Below are 17,328 nucleotides of genomic sequence, written 5' to 3' on the forward strand. Positions count from 1 at the left end.
ATGTACATGTGTGTCACGCCACGTATTTTGGGTGCGGCAGTCTCTAAGAGCCAATCAAAATGCAAAAGAGCAATAAGTTTCCATATTTGTGGAGATGATAAAACGGATGTACTGACGGATGTGAGGCTTGGGTGTGACCCTCGAGAATAATATAAAAGAACCTCAAGGTCTCAAACGGATGGAGAAGTTCACAAGTTCCGGTGCAAAGGTGCAGAGGTTCGAGACGTCGGTTGTGACCGGACAGAATCATCGTCAAAGTTTCTAAGAGTTACAAGAATACTACCATAAGGTATGTATAATCTCTTGTTGCATCATAAAATTCAAGTTTAGAGATGTCATGCGGTACTTCAAAATGAATTGTGTACCTACCATAAAACTTTCAAGATTACGAACTGTTGTCACATACTTGTATTTCATCTTCCGTTTCTTCTAACTTAATATTTCAATCTCTAGCCTGTCAATCAATATATATATATAAGTTAAGGTATCAATCTATCAAATGAACTATCAGATATTCCATTACTTTTGTTGAATCACTAAATCAAATGTTGTTATATATTACCATTTTAGTTATGTAATAAACTTACTTTTTATAAATAATGTTGTCATTCCCCTAGATTAAACCACTTTTCCCATGAAAATCATGGTGTAATTCAAGTATATTTCTTTGTGACATCCGCTACAGAATTAGCGTGAGCAGATCTCTATATTATGGTGGAATAAAACGAGCTAAATGATTAAAATTGGAGTCTGCACATCGTCACAGTATTACAGTGGAACCTGGATAATTCGAACTTCTGTAATTCGAAAACTTCTTTATTTCGAATTTTTCTCTTGGTCCCTAGAATTTTATATACAAACACTGCTTAAAAAAAAAAAAAAAAAAAATCATGGTTAATTCGAATTATAATCTGGATAATTCGAAGTTTTTGCCGTGTAAATCTTAAAGGAGGTCAAGTCATCGGATCGGATTTTCCAAGAAACGGATGAAGATACGTACTGTAGCAGGCTTTCCGCCCCGCCCGCAGTCTACTCAGCTTGAAGGTCATCGCACCCACCCCTCCAATCCTCTCCCAGCACGTACACCAATGCGCTGGCCGGCCGCCTGTTTTGTTTTGCACACGTCTCTACTGCTTATAAATCACAATAGTGGCACTTCCCGACACAGTTCAGCAGTCGCATTTTTTTGAAAAATGTTGATTTTTTTGAGTCTCATGACAGTTATTTGTCTATTAATGCAGTAATATTCTTTTCTGTTTTTATGATTTTTTCAATGTTCATGCATAATACAGTGCTAGTGTGTGTACGTACGTATTACAGTACAGTATTTTACTTCATATTGTATTAACCTATGTTTTTTCTAGTTTTACAATGAGTGTATGGTACTTAAAACACTTATTATTAGCTCCAATAATGGTCTTTATGTTAAAACCTGAAGTTTGATTGTTTATTTCAACCATTTACAAAAACTTTTCTAATTCGAATTTTTCTACTGGTCCATTGAGGTTCGAATTATCCAGGTTCCACTGTATTTACGATAAACGTATTGTTTTGCTCAGCGTGTAGCTTAAATCATATTTAAGTCTGTTAAAAGCAACGTTTGTGCAATGGAATACATTACACTTGATATTTTGTATAAATATTCTCTTTGCAACTTAAGATGCAGATAAAACGGGATTCTGCGAAATGTGTTCCCTAAAGGAGTTCAATTAGTTTCTTGCCTTTGGCTAGATATCCGAAACTATCACACGTAGAACCTTGAAATTTTGAGTAAATATTTTCTTGCACCCTAGGTTTCGGAGAAATTAGAAAGGATTTTGAGGAATGCTCAGGAGGGGAACGAAGATTTAACTTCTTTTCGTTCAAAACTCTCACCACATAAACAATGAAATTATGTCTGAGTTATTCACTTACACGTACTCAATATCGAAGACGAAGAGTAATGGACGCACTGAGAGGAAAGAATGAAAAATAATATCCGCGGTAACATGCTATTAATTTTACGAAATACGTAAAATTCGCCCTTAAATGGCTGTGCATAGAGTGGTATTTACTGCATGTACTGCAATTGTTCTTGAATTGAAAATACATATGATCATAACAAATGCTTTCTCCGTAACATTCATATCATTGAAATTGATTCTTAAATGTCAGAATATGATCACACTACCATACTAACATAATATAAGCATGTAGCAAGATACTAGATTTAACCATTAAAATATTTAAATGCGCATATATATATATTTATAAATATATCAGGGCTTAACATTTCTGGTCGCCAGGTCGCCATTGGCGACTAGAAATTTAGAGCTGGCGATCAGTGTTCAGTAGAAATGGTTTCTGCCTGAACTCACTGGGCTGCGCAGTTTCTATTCCGCACGAAAATAATTGTCACCGGGTGAGAGAAAACACGGAATGTGAAGTCTTGACAACGTTGTAATTCGCTCCTCCTTTCCTACCCTCAATCGAAAACTTGATTAAGAAATTCCCAAATTTGCTTCTAATTGTCACATTTTCTGCTGTTTTTCCTGTAAATACTGCTTCATGTGAAAGAGACTTGTAGAGTCTCAACGGAGTTAACACTACCTACAGGAATTCACTGAAGACTGACACACTGGATGATTTGCTGACAATTTCTATCAATGGCTCTTCACTTAAGGACTTGGATCCGAAAACTGCAATCGACAACTGTCAACTGGTACTTCAGTGCAGAGAGAGAGCGTTACACAATCGTGAAGTCTTAAGGTAAGTTTTTTTTTTTTTTGTTAAATAAGTATATGAACATTTATTGTTCAAAATTGATTATCCTCAATCTAATTGTCTGGTTTTGAAATTTTATGCCCTGATGCAGTCTCTTTCTTTGTCAAACCAAAAGGCTGTATGGGTCATTCCATGTGAAATCAACAAAGCCTACAACCCGACCATCTTAGATTTTTACTAAATTTTAGTATTTCGTAGGGACGGTCGATATATGGAATTCTGCAAAGTTGTAGCTTCCTGTATGACGAAGTTTCTGAATTATGGGGGCTTAAAAATACGAAAAAGTCATCAACTTTGGTACATACACGAAACTTTCGGACAACACTACTCTTGATCTAATTGGCGTAGAGAGCTGATTCTTGTTTTGTTTGAAAGAGCATAAAATAAGCTTTCCAACGATATATCGCATGCCGAGTTCTGAAAGAATGTCTATTTAAGGTCACCAAGTATGATCTTTTGACCTTGAACTTTTGAGGATGCATATCTTCGATTTTTCTAAAACTCGCATATAATTTACACACAAGCTTACTCTATAACATAACGGAAATAGAAGTTGGGACAGTAATGGGAACTTTCAATAAAATTGTTTTTTTTTTTTAGTAACAATTTGTTTGTACCAGACAGTTTTAATGTATAAAACAGTTTGCAACACTGCATTTAATGTACTACTAATAAAATATTGTGTCCAAATTGGAAAAGAGTTTTTTTTTTTTTTTTTTTTTTTTTTTTTTTTTTTTTTTTTTTTTTTTAAATAATGTACCACGAAAGCCACAGGAGTGACGCTTCCGCTTCGTATTCCTTATTAGTGACATATTTTAAGGCCATATGTTTTATATTTTGCCTTGTCCAATCATATAATTGTTTTGGTGTTATTATCTGGTCACTATAACGTCTTTTCAAACTTGCTCTTGCAGCAAGTCTCTTTCAAGTTTCCCGAGTCCATCACACGTACTTTTTCCATGTGCGGCGGCAAAAAAACATTCAACAGGTACGGAAAAATCGCTTTAATGTATCTAATATTGATGAAGTTCTTGTGATTTTTGTAATGAGCTGCTGCTCCATCGGAGAAATAGAATAATTCTGTTAAATTTTCAGAACCGAATTTATCTCTCAAAGGTAATAAGTATTTTCTGCAATAGGTGCACTAAAATTGTATTATGTTCGAGACAGTCATATCCGACGATCATATTGTCAGTTATAACTGTAGACGTCTGGAGATTTCTGGAGTGTAAGCAAAATAGTTGCTTGACCGTTATTCCAGTGGAAACCTTGTAACGCTTCTAGGAAAACGAACGAATAATTTTCTGTAAAATCGAAAAGAACAATGCACTGTTTATCAAGAAGTTTTTCTTTCAGATCCTTAAGATATGAAGATTGTTGATGAGTAAGTTCTTTTGCTTTACGAGTCATGTAGTTAGTGCAGTGAAATTCTTGCTGATGTTTTCTGACAAGTCAACTTTTTGGAAGTACAATTAGCAATTTTATTTGCACACTTCTATCCGCTATTCGAATTTTTTCTTTCAACTGTATTATAATTTCACTTTCTGCCGCATTTTGGTTCCCATACTCTGTAGAAATGTCTAATAATTTTGTGATCTTTTGGGCTGCGGTTCAGAGATTCTAACGTACTTTTTTTGACGACTGCTCAATATCACTATTTTCAGCATCGGTGCCGCTAATCATCACGTTCTCTGTTATTACAGGAGTCGCACCCGCATCACAAGATGTTGCTAGATTCTTACGACAGGAATCACCAATTTTAAATCCACCCTTTAGCGATGAACATGAAATCATCCATGGCATCATATTTATCAATGTTTTTTTTTTTTTTTTTTGACATTCTCATGACCTTCTATATTAAATGGATTGCAGCAAACTTTCTTCTTAAATCTCGACGATGGCGCTATTCTGATATAATAATTCGTTAAATAAGACTGACCATTGGAACAGACACCACAATCAAACTTCTGTTTTCAAGTACAAAGTCAGCACCAGCACATAAACACCTCAATCGCATATTTGAACGTGTGGACTCAGTCCCCTATCAACACATTCCTCTAACTAACGTATCCACTCCTCTCAATCTTCCAAACCTTTCTGTAGAAGATGACTGCGTAACCTATCATGCTGTTGTGCAATGTTAGTGTTGCAAACTGCTTTATACATTAAAACTCTGTTTGGTACAAACAAATTGTTACTAAGAAAACAATTTTATTGAAAGTTCTCATTATTGTCCCAACTTCTATTTCCGTTATGTCATAGAGTAAGCTTGTGTGTAAATTATATGCGAGTTTTAGAAACATCGAAGATATGCATCCTCAAAAGTTCAAGGTAAAAAGTCACACTGGGTGACCTTAAATAGATATTCTTCCAGGACTAGGCATGCGATATATCGCTGGATAGCTTATTTTATGCTCTTTCAAACAAAACAAGAATCAGCTCTCTACGCCAATTAGATCAAGAGCAGTGTTGTCCGAAAGTTTCGTGTATGTACCAAAGTGGACGATTTTTTTCGTATTTTTGACCCCCTATAATTCAGAAACTTCGTCATACAGGAAGCTACAACTTTGCACAATTCCATATCTCGACTATCCCTACGAAATACTAAAATTTGGTAAAAAATCTAAGATGGTCGGGTCAGAAATCCCTGTTTAATTTGTTGATTTCACATGGAATGACCCGTATGTGTGTGGGAGGGAGGGGGTGTTCTAATAATTTGTACGTGAGAGATACTGGCTACTATCATTTTTGGATTGGGGATTGCGTCTGACTGAAATTTTGCGCCCTGTATTTATTTTATAAAGCAGCAGCAGAACAAAGCTCTGGTACCAATGGCCAGGAGATTCGTGGGTCTGAAGAAAGAAAGAAAAAAATTAAAAAGCTAGGTATTCAAACTAAAACGCTAAAATTAAAATTAGATTATAAATTAAATTTCAGAGAGAAAATGTGTCAATGGGACGCGGACTGAGATATTCTACGCCTACCGTGCTGATACGGCAACCACTTTTTCCCTACATACTTCATAATTTCCCTAAAGAATATTGTACACACCTCATACAACATAAATGGTTAACCCATCACAAGAGTCGATGGTCATAAAGATCTTGGAGTTACTTTTGACATAAAACTAACTTTTACAGAACATATAAACGCTATCACTAAACAATCAATGCGTCTTCTAGAACTTTTGTATAGATTAACAGATATACGGAACCTCTCTTCCTTAGTAACGTTCTACAAGACAATAGTTTCTCCTAAATTGGAATATCGTTCACCTATCTGGACAATGGCAGCTCCTACAAACGTATCCCAACTAAACCCAGTTCTAAACTTCTTCCTCGCAATAGTACATTTCAGAGTACCTCGCACACGTGCGAAGACAAGGCATGAACTGTTACGAATACAAAATATTCAACTACCTGACGCTTGTCATAAAATCAGCGATATCAAATATCTGTACAAACTCACACATGGCCAACTCAGATCCAAAACGTTGCTTTCAAAATTGTATTTCCGAATTGCACTGAAACAAACACGTAACATACATCTTTTCCATATAGTAGACTTACATCTAGACTGTCAATAGTTCAACGCTCTCTGTTCTACAGGCTTTCTAACTTATACAACGAAATGTCACGTACATTCGTAGATTTATTTCATTCTGAAACTGCGTACGACCAGTGGCGTAGGGAAGGGGGGGCAAAGGGTCCGCCCCACCCAAAGAGGTCCGACAATGTACTTTGGTACTTTGATGTTTGTAATTTTTATATATTTTTTTTGTTTGTAATTACTCTATATGTACCTATAACAGCACTTCCCCCCCCCCCCCAAACACAGATCCTGGCCACGCTACTGCGTACAACTCTGTACTACGACTTATTTTAGTGGATAAATTCTATCAACTATTGTCAACCTTTACTTGACTATTATTATTATCTTATGTTATCATCTCTTAGATTGTTGATATGTGTAATTCCGTTCAGCCGTATCTGGAATTATGTTTGTAAATAAATAAATAAATAAAATGGAATTTCGAGCTTTATGTCCCATGACTGTGCTCTGTACGCTAAAGTCGACAGAATTAATGAAAGCGAAAGATTTTCGGTGGAATGAGAATGTGTAAAGAATCGGGAAAATGAAGACACTATACTGTCCACCACAAACTCCCATGGCCTGGGGTTGAATCAGGGACCTCTCCCACCAGAGGTCAGCGCTCTACAACTTAGCCAGCGCCTACCCTATAATACTGCGAAATACCTAAATTTCGTTAAAATTCGGAACCACCCTAAATTGAAGAGTTTAGTAACTCCGCGTATCAAAAGTTGGTTTGAAATCCTTCATAAAATGGAGACATCGAAGCGAATGTGCATCAACACCGCTTGGTTTAAGTTAGTTCCCTTAAAAGGTTTCTTACTTTATCACCTTCCCACCCCCTTCTTTTATCCAAACAATTCCAACGTTCACCATTCAACTTTTTTTTTTTTTTTTTTTTTCAAAGACCACTATTCTTTATTCATAACACCTCTATTCCGAACATGTCACTATCAGTCTTATTATAAAACTCATGCATCCAGTGTATCAGACAATAATCTAACAGCACACAGAATAAAAAGGTATATAAGACAGAAATAACAATATGTAAGCGACAATTACTACACTGCGTGAACAGGGTGTCTACTAAAATTCCAAAATGAAATTTCGTGACCTTTTCTTTACCAAACCATAAAATATAGTAACATTCTCAAGAGGGAATTTGGTGGTGAATTTTGACGTTTTATTGGAAAATTTTGTTTCCAATCTGTACTTATATTAGTACAGATAACAAAAAATAGTGACACCAAAACTAGATTTCCTGACATTCGTGACCAACAGACATCTTGGTGAAATTTCTGGTCGCCATAACTTGGCGATATTTCGAAACGCCAACCAGATGAGTATTAACAGTGTGGACGTATGTCATAAAAACTACTGCATAAAACACGAATCAACTTGTGCTAGGTGGGCACTAAAAAGCATGAACGCTATCTACCCGAGTCAGGGCGGGAGCGAAGCTAGGGTGGACCAAGCGGCAACGAGAATGTGCCACCGTAGGGAGCAGGCGCGTCGGTGATGGTGGGTATGCACATGAACGAGATCGTATACAACGCCTCACTCTAAGTGACAGTACCGGCTCCGTCGATGGATTTGGGGGAGATATTAAATGCCATCCAAACTCTCTGATTGAGCTACTTGATTCAGACCTTAAATTTCGCGGCCCATCCAATTTTCCATTCACGTTGTTGGTATACGCTGAAAGCACCCGTGGAGAATCAGCGGAAATCCATTCATAAATCGTTATAAAATGAATACTAAACTAGCTTCTCGCAAATCTGGACATTCGGCAGTTGGTTGACATTCTATTTTTCCATATTTCACGTTGGGACTATTACCCCACATGCCACAACAAAACTACGCAACCTCGGTGTGGTACGCCCAGGGTTTGAAAAAACCCGGGCTTTTTTGAAAAAGCCCAACCCTCCTGGGCCCATATGGGTTTCTTCGGGTTTAATTGTTCTTTTTTTTTTTCGAAATATTTCAATGTCTTTGTGGTAAAAGTGCCAAAATGTGATTTATATTTCAAGATTATCATTGTCACAACTTGCAACAATTTTCCATTCACTGCTGTTTAGAAAAAATGGCCGCGATTTTGAACTTTTACGATGAATGGCCGCCAAAATATATACAGCTAATTTAGAGTGTCTCTTGCTTCTACTCTAAAAGTTTCCACTTAAAAGACCGAAAACTGCGCTTTGTAGCGTGGATACCCTTTATTTATAAATGAAAAAATAATAATAATAAAAAAAAAGCCACCGTTTTGAAATTTTATGTTGGTATGCCGCCAAAATCTATACAGGAAATTTAGTGTCTCGTGCTTGTACCCTTAAAATTTGAACTTACAAGACCGAAAGTATACCCTGTAGTATGTGTGGTACACGTAGACAAACTAAAAATGTACACCGAATCATCCTAGAAGCCTCAGTGACGTTTGGCAAGTATGAACATTAAATATATTAATTTAACAGCGTAAAATCAATTGTTTTATTGTTGAAGTTCATTTTCGATACTTTGTACGTTTAATTACGCGAATTTCCCGAGTACTTGTTGCAAGACGGTTCTTTCCAGAAAATTAATTTAAAACAATTAACGGAGATAATTAATATTTTACAAAGTAAATGTTTCAAAATATCTTAAATGAAAGGAAATATCTTCCAGCGTAAAATAAATAGCTTTATTGTTGAAGTATTGAGTTCCGATGCTTTGTGCGTTCAATTGCGGGAAATTCCCGAGCACTTCTTTCGCGACTTTCTCTCGCAAATGCAGCTTTCTTTACTGTACATCGAAATTCCCACGTAAGAAAGTTTGAATTCAGCACTTGAAATAGTAAGCCTTACGTAGTTTTCGGAACTCTGGGCATTAAGCTTCTTAAATTTGACAAGAATTTTTACGCTATTGTTGGTGTTGATTCTACAGAATTTTCATTTGAAGAGTACCAACAAATACTTGAACCAGGGTTGGCTGGTATAAACCATGGTTTAAACCAGCTGTTTTTTTTTTTTTTTTCAAAAAAAAAAAAAAAAAAAAACTGGTTTAAACCAAAAAGCGAAAAATGTTCGTAAAAGTAACTATTCCTAAAATCTTGATGAACACATATTTGTGGGTTATCACGTTTCACTCCCATATATTATTCGTACTATATTCAGACCTAAATCCCCCATTCTTTACTCAAAGAGATTATATTACAAAAGTAACTTTTTTTATGTAACTTTATGGATGTTTCTTTTGTGAATTTTTTAATAGTTAATTATTATTGTTATGCAACAAAAGGAAAATTCTAACATTGTTTCGTTTTAATAATGTTTACTATTGATAAAATACATCGAAATGCCGTACTTTTTTGGGGAGGGGGTCATAGAAACCCCACTGGAGGCAATTATTGAAATACCAAGAATCTTTGGTAACCATCTATGTATAAATGGGTCAGAGCCAAAGTGGACTCAAATAATTCGTATCTTTATTCACTTTTCTTACTGATATGCAAAGTAAGTCGCTATATTTCTTTAATTTAGACTAATAAAAGTCGTAGTGAACTGACTTGGACTAAATTAGTTCTTCTGTACTCTGTAGTACTTGTCCATATGTAATTCTGTATAATGGATCCACTTGCGCAATTGCTTATCTTTTTGTCCTTCTGACCTAATGATTCTTGACGATTATATTAACAAATATGTAAAAATCAGTCAACGTATTTTTTATCAGGAGTCCTTCGTGAGTGAGTAGGCAGACGTATCGCATTTGTGGCCAATTAGTCCCGGTTTCGAGTTCAAATGAAGGACAATTTCTCTTGGATGTAAGCCGAGAAGCGGTTTGGATTTTGCTTTAAGCTTATGTGACCCCTTCCAGCATAACCCGGTTGTTGCATACTAACACCAAGGCGAAACAAGCTTATTTCTGTCCATATCTGATATAAATACATACAGCAAATTATTTAAACCAAAAAAACCTGGTTTAAACCAAAAAACCTGGTTTTTTGGGTTTTTCAATAAAAACCATGTTTTTTGCCAACCCTGAGTCTTGAACTAAACTGCTGTTGTTGGAAAACTAAATTTTACTTAAGAATACTTTTTGTTACCATCAAAGGTAAGAAATAATACTAATAGTTTTACTAATTCACTACATATTTACTAGTAGTACTGGCACCTATGGCTTGAAACTCGTCAAACTTATGAGGGATAACGTCCCTTGGCGTCGCCGAGCACACTATTCACGGAAAGTATTTTGTAAAATATAAAATTTCATTTTTTTAATAGGCTATAAGCATAATCCATACATTAAGTTATTATATAATTATCTCAAGCTACGGTAAGGTTTTTTTTTTTTTTTTCATTCAGTGTATTCAGAACTTTATAAAGGTCTTATGTAGAAAGTTGTTGTATACCTTAATGTGAAAGCATTTAATTCGCCCAAAGAAAGTCCAAAATCTGATAAAAATTACTTTCAATGTGATTACCTTAGTTGTACCAATAATATATTAACAAAAAGCTTAAAAACCCAGGTGAGTTTTTTCAGATGGGTCCAGGCCAAAAAAAAAACGGTTTTTTTCAGGCTGGGCCCACTTGGGCAAACCCTGGGTACACATGGGATCGATTCTCGGCCAGAGTTAATGTGATTCTGATCTTACGTTAAGCAGTAAGCCCACGTCTCATATAGTCCAGTGTTGAAAGAAGTGATCGAACGAGCCCAATCATCTCGTCCAAAAATACTAAATACCAAAAACTATCCCATAAGGTAATATTATTAAAGCATTAGAGGTTGAGTTGATACAAAAGATTTATTTAAACTCCTTATCTATTGTTCGACTGCATAATCCAGTCCGAGATAACTCGCAGCGAGAGGTCCGTAAAACAGCAATATAAGAGCGTAAATAAGTTTAGATCATAATGTATAACTTCCCTGGGTTCCGTATTTAGCTTCCTTTTACTTTCTCACTTCCGTGAGGTATAGGTTTACGAGCTGTCGTTCAAATAATGATAATTTTATGGCTAAAACGAACGCAATTTGAAAAAAAGACGCGTAAGATATTAATTTTCATTTTTCCACAAAATAAGACAGGTGAATTTTGTGTGTACAAGATCAAGGTTGTTAGTCTAAAACAGGGTTGGCTGGTTTATATCAAACAACGAAAAATGTTCGTAAAAGTATGAGTGTTCCTAAACTCTTGATGAACGCACATTTGTAGGTTATCACGTTTCAATCTCGTACATTATTCGTATTATATTCAGATCTAAATTCCTCATTCATTACTCAAAGAGATTATACTACAAGAGCAACTTTTTTAGTTTTCTAATTTTATAAAGCTTTCTTTTGTGATCTTTTAAATAGTATGTTATTTTTGTTATGCAGTTGCAATCAAAGACAAATTCTAAATATTGTTTTGTTTTAATAATGTTTACTATTGATAAAAATACATCGAAATGCTGTACTTTTTTGTTTGAGAGGAGGAGGCATAGAAATCCCAGGAGATTCGTTTATTGAAATCAGAAGTATCTTTGGTATTTATTTATATATAAATGGGTCAGAGCCAAAGTGGACTCAAATAATTCGTATCTTTATTCACTTTTCTTACTGATATGCAAATTAAGTCGTTGTATTTCTTTAACTTGAACTAATAAAAGTCGTAATGAACCAACTTGGACTAAATTAGTTCTTCTGTACACTCTAGTATTTTGAAATTGTCCATATGTAATTCTGTAAAATGGTTTCACTTGTGCAGGTGCTTTATCTTTTTGTCCTTCTGAAATGACTCTTGACAAGTATATTAATAAGCAGGTAGAGATCAGTACAACGTATTTTTATCAGAAGTCCTTCTTGAGTGAGTCGGCAGACGTATCGCATCTGTGCCCAATTAGTCCCGGTTTCGAGTTCAAATGGAGGAAAATTTCTCTTGGATGTACGCCGAGAAGCGGTTTGGATTCCGCTTTCAACTTATGTGACCCCTTTCAGCATAACCCGCTTGTCGCACAATAACACCAAGGCGAAGCAAACTTAATTTTGTCATTATGTAATATAAATATATAGACCAAATTATTTAAATTAAAAAAACGTTTTTTTTTTTCAATAAAAACCATGGTTTTTGCCAACCCTGGTCTAAAACCATTACAGGCACTAAGAAGTCCTATTGTCCTTGAAAATTCTGACACTTACATTAATATTTGAACATTAAACTTATTTTCTATACGCCATACACGTCCAACCACTACAAAAAATATAAGACAGAGGCGGCTGGTACTATATGTTGCATGGTTGTGCAACCGTATATTTTTCTTAACCGTAAAGATTTATTTTAAGTATTAAAGTAGTATTTCAGTAAAAATAATCCTTTGCTGCACTTGAGTGCAAGACACCATTGGTGCATCTGTATTTAAAAAAAAAAAAAAAAAAAAAAAAGGATGAGATTTACATTTTCAGTTGCAACGAAGTTGGTACTGGATTCATTAACATTCAGCATATGGCAGATAGCTCCTATTTCTTAACATTGGAGACTGCATTTGTATTTGCATTTGTGCCCTCTTCCCGCACAGATCGTCAGCAGTTGCAGCAACGTTAGCAATCAGTAAATAGTTAACTTCTAAAATAGTTACGAATTCCTCCACTTGGCAGAGCTTGACTCAGTTGGTAAGGTGGGCGAGTCGCAACAGTTTGGGAACAAGAGAAGACTGATTCACAAAACACAAACCCGCAAAGAACAAATATGCATTTGGTGGTATTTTCCGGGCATAATTTGGGGGATTTTGGCCCCCTTCCCACGGAGCTAAGAAATATAAATTATATCCAGTCCAGATCCTTCACATTTTCATCCTGGCCCCTAGACAAAAGTTTCTGGAAAGAAGCTTGGGGGTAGTGCAAAACTGAATAAATAATTTTAGCAGCAGTGTAGCTTTAGGGGAAGCAATGGTGGGCGCGTCATGCTTTAACGGCCCGCAGACTCCGTCCTCTTCTGATTGAGATACGCCATATTAGGTATTACGGTGGTTTTATAGAATAGTTCTAGAGATGCCCACAGCTGAGAGTAAATAGGGACAACTACCCATTCCATGGATTTTCGAAAAGGATTCGGCCCTTCCAAAATCGGGTCGAGTGGATTTTGAGTTTAGCCACCCTCTCAGCAACGAGGCGATGTGAGACGTGGAATCCGAATCCCATAAGCTCCCGCCGGAAATCGAACGCGAGTCTCCCACGCTAGTCGCTTAGCCATGACGGACCTTAGTTCTTCCAAAATATATGCCGAGACAATTTAAAGTTGCTTACTCACTCACTACAGTATTTAATACATTTACTCTAGTTAATAAAGCTATGCTATGTGTATCACTAACAATCATATTACATGAAGAACATTGTTTGCATGAAATTGTGTATATTTACAACTTTGCTTGTTTATCCGTCTTTCCCCTCCTCCCCTTTGCGAAGGGAAAAATCCTGCACGCGTTTCTGATCCTAAATATTCATTATGGATAAAACAAAGGAATTATCAAAATATAAAACAACTTCGTACCGTATTTTAATTTTCTTATCAAGTCGGTGCAGTAAGAATGCATACTGCCTCAAAAACTGTCCAGTATCTGCTCTCTCTCTCTCTCTCTCTCTCCAGCAAGTCATTTTTCTTTTTTTGCTATTGTCATATACCAGCCATGAAATCAGGAGATTCAAATACGGTGTACCAGGAGGTGTATCTAATGAAAAACTCAGGGGGGCCATCGGCCATTCCCCCCAGAAGAGGAAACTCTTATTTTATGTATAAATAAAACCCATCACATAGTTTGGAGCTCTAAGTAGCAGTATTACAACCCACCGCCCCAGAAGTCCGTCCCTGGAAAAACTAAAGTATAAATGCAGCTAACGAAGCGCAAAAACTATAACAGACTCAATATTTATGACACATCTTCCCATCCCACCCAGTTAAGTAATTTGAAATTTCTCTCCCATCAATATTTTCCACTGCCGTATAAGCAGCTTTTATGAACCAAAGCTTTCAGCTTTACATCTCATAGTTATACCGTGTAGGGTAAAGCAGATGGTGAGAATCAGGCCAGTAGCCAGCCCAAAAATTTAGGGGGTCCCGCCTGAAGTTAGGGGGGGGGGCGATCCAACAATATCATAGTTCATCACCATATTATATTTCATTTGCAAGCCTACCGTGAAAATTTTAGAGGGGGCCAGCAAAAATTATGGGGGGCGGCCCCCTGGATACGAGCCTGGTGAGAATGAATGAAATGTCAAACCATTTGAATGCGGCCTACTCAATGACCAATCAAGTATAATAAATGTGGCGAACATGACATTAATTTGCACTGGAGGTGCTGTGGCTCAATAGTTGAGCTGTCATCTCTGTGCTTGGTTTGATCCCAGGTCGTCGCAAATGGAGTTTCTGGTCGACGAACATCGTGTAAATGAGTCTTCTTGGAGTTCTTGTTCCCTCCCACCTAATTCCACCATTTCATTCAGCTCTCTCCACAGGTCCAGTGGTTATCGTATGCGCCTTTCATGTACGTGTTCCCGAGTTCGACTTCCGGTAAGAGCACAAACATTTTATTTTACTGATTCACTTCTATTCATCTATCTCCTTTAGGCTGAAGGACATAATCATGGGACGTTGTACTAAAATTTCATTTCGTTCATCATCATCGCAATCCCCTATAGCTTTGATGCATGAACTTGGGACTCTAGACTACATATATTTTTCGGAATTTCTTTCGGTACTGTGCAAAATAAACATGGGATATGAAATATAAATACTACATAAGGTATTATATGAATCGTGACTGTAATTTTTAAGAGAATCTTTATATGCATACCCATTGTTTCTTAGCGCCTGCTCCGCAGAAAACACCCCTGCATGGACCCACCATCTTCACCTTGAACGGTATCAATGTAATTCTTGCTTGTAATCACCTTCTAGCAAAGGTTGGTACATTTTTATTGCACAAGTAGTTGTTTTCACGGCCTTATTATCAATCTGTACACAATTCAGAGTATGTTTAGTACAAAGAGTCCAGAAGCACGTAAAAAACACAAGATTTACAGGAGAAATGAATGATACAAGTACCTAGACGTAACATAACGTAACCAAATCTAACCTAACCTAATATTAATAGAAATAAGCGAAATTCTAACATTTATTGGAAAATTATGCGGGACCCCTACACTAATATAACATAAACTAAACTAACCTAACCTACCCTAAACTAACCGAATGTGAACAGAAATTACCAAAATTTTAAAACTTTTTAGAGAAAAGAGCTGGACCCCCTCAGCTAAACATACGCCCACAATTCTCTGGGAATGTGAAGAAAAACAAACTTAGAATGTATTCAGAGTCTTACTTACACAAACAAAGGGCAACACTCGTGCAGACGGTTCTACCAAAGTTTGACACATTTCTTACATTTCACGTTAGGCTAGACCTTGGTATTTCTTTTAACTGATCATGCACTAAATGAGCGCCATTACCAATTGCAGGTTGACTGCAGGGAGCTCAGTATAAATAGTGGGGACGTGTGGCATAAAAACAACAACTCATAAAATGCGAACTAATTTGTGCTAGGTGGCCACTAAAAACAACGAATGCAACCTAACCGAGTCAGGGTAAGAGTGCAAAAGGGTATACGAAAACCGATAGTGGAAAAGTACACTTACAATTACAATACTTTCCCTATCACTCAAAATTCATTTCAATATGGTGTGCACTGAAAGTAATTACTTATATTCACACTCTCATCCCTTCACGAAAAACGTTTCACATTGTATTTTACCTACAAATTTTCTATTTGGTAGAACCGTCTGTTCAACTCAGTCGAAACAAAGTGCTGTGATATAATTTAATAGTGGACAACAGCGCGTCTAAATACACGTTCGATAATATCTTCGCTTCGACTAGCAGATAGAAATTCTCTGACCACTTTAAAGCCTTGAATTCACATTTGCCTACGTGTCAGAAATCGAAATCGAAATATGATTCCGGTCTAGAAAATAACAAAAACCATACACTGCAATAATTTTGGAAGTTTTAGCCTTGCACTTTGAAAACGTCTATATTAAGTGTAACTTTCTATGATCAATAATCAAGAACTTGCTTTTGCTACCATCCTTGTACCTAGAATTTCCTTCATTACTATTGATAACGCCATATACTTGTAACATTTATCTTGTTATAAAACACTGTACACGCAATATGGTCAAATGACAGTAGGAAGTCATACCTAGTATCGTATTTTCATGTATTAAAATACTCTCTAAGCGGTATGAAACACTCAAAAGAAGTCCCCTGTTGCAAACGAATTGTAAAATTCTTCTTTGTCAAACAAATGGGAATTCCCCGATTTGCACTTAATGCTTTCTTTAAAAACCTAATAAAACCTTTTATGCATAATGACATACAATGTCACACCTATCTGTGTATCAAACATATAAAGTACATGTTTATTTAACATTCTGGATTTGCTTACTTACCAGAATCAATATATTTTAACTAAGAAACTGCACTTCTCATTCACTGTCATGCGAGTTCACATTTTATGTTCGCACGCAATTTTGTTTTGTGTCGCGTGACCTTGAGTGGTATGAGAAATTTCACGTAACATCTATCCAGAGAACAAGCCCTGGGAAAGGTTTTCATACTATTTAGGTATTTTTAAATCCCCACACTTGCGAATCTGTTTCTCCTCCAACGCTGCATATCATAACGAATAAACTATGATATTCTATACATTTTACTGTACAGTACATTATATTTTATAACTGCTGATAAATAAGGATTTTATATAGGACCTATCGGGAGAGAGGTAAAGTTTTTGGAACATGGACGATATTTTTTGTTTGTTTGTTTATTGACACTTCGCTTCCTTTTCAGCACCGAGGCTGTATGAGGCGTGAACTCACACTTTAAGGTAGAACCAAACCACCATAATATGTTCAAATATTTGTTGTTTTTCCAACAGGCCTCGAACCCGGGATCATGTACAACGAAAGAAC

At 36.2% G+C, this 17,328-nt stretch overlaps 1 protein-coding gene across 3 annotated transcripts in view; it reads right to left on the reverse strand.

The window, feature by feature from the left end:
• LOC145690788 (uncharacterized) overlaps positions 1-16,964 on the reverse strand; it is a 192,823-nt gene extending 175,859 nt beyond the window's left edge. For 2 of the 3 annotated variants that reach the window (XM_081766060.1, XM_081766059.1), the window contains exon 1: positions 16,807-16,898. The gene's annotated coding sequence lies outside the window, so the exon portion shown is untranslated. Of the gene's footprint in view, positions 1-16,806 lie in introns of all 3 variants that reach the window. The other variant, XM_081766061.1, reaches the window with a different exon arrangement.
• Between the last annotated feature and the right edge of the window lie 364 nt (positions 16,965-17,328).

The sequence above is a fragment of the Thermobia domestica genome, chromosome 7 (genome assembly GCF_964235325.1).
Source record: "Thermobia domestica chromosome 7, izTheDome1.hap1.1, whole genome shotgun sequence".
Classification (NCBI taxonomy): domain Eukaryota; kingdom Metazoa; phylum Arthropoda; class Insecta; order Zygentoma; family Lepismatidae; genus Thermobia; species Thermobia domestica.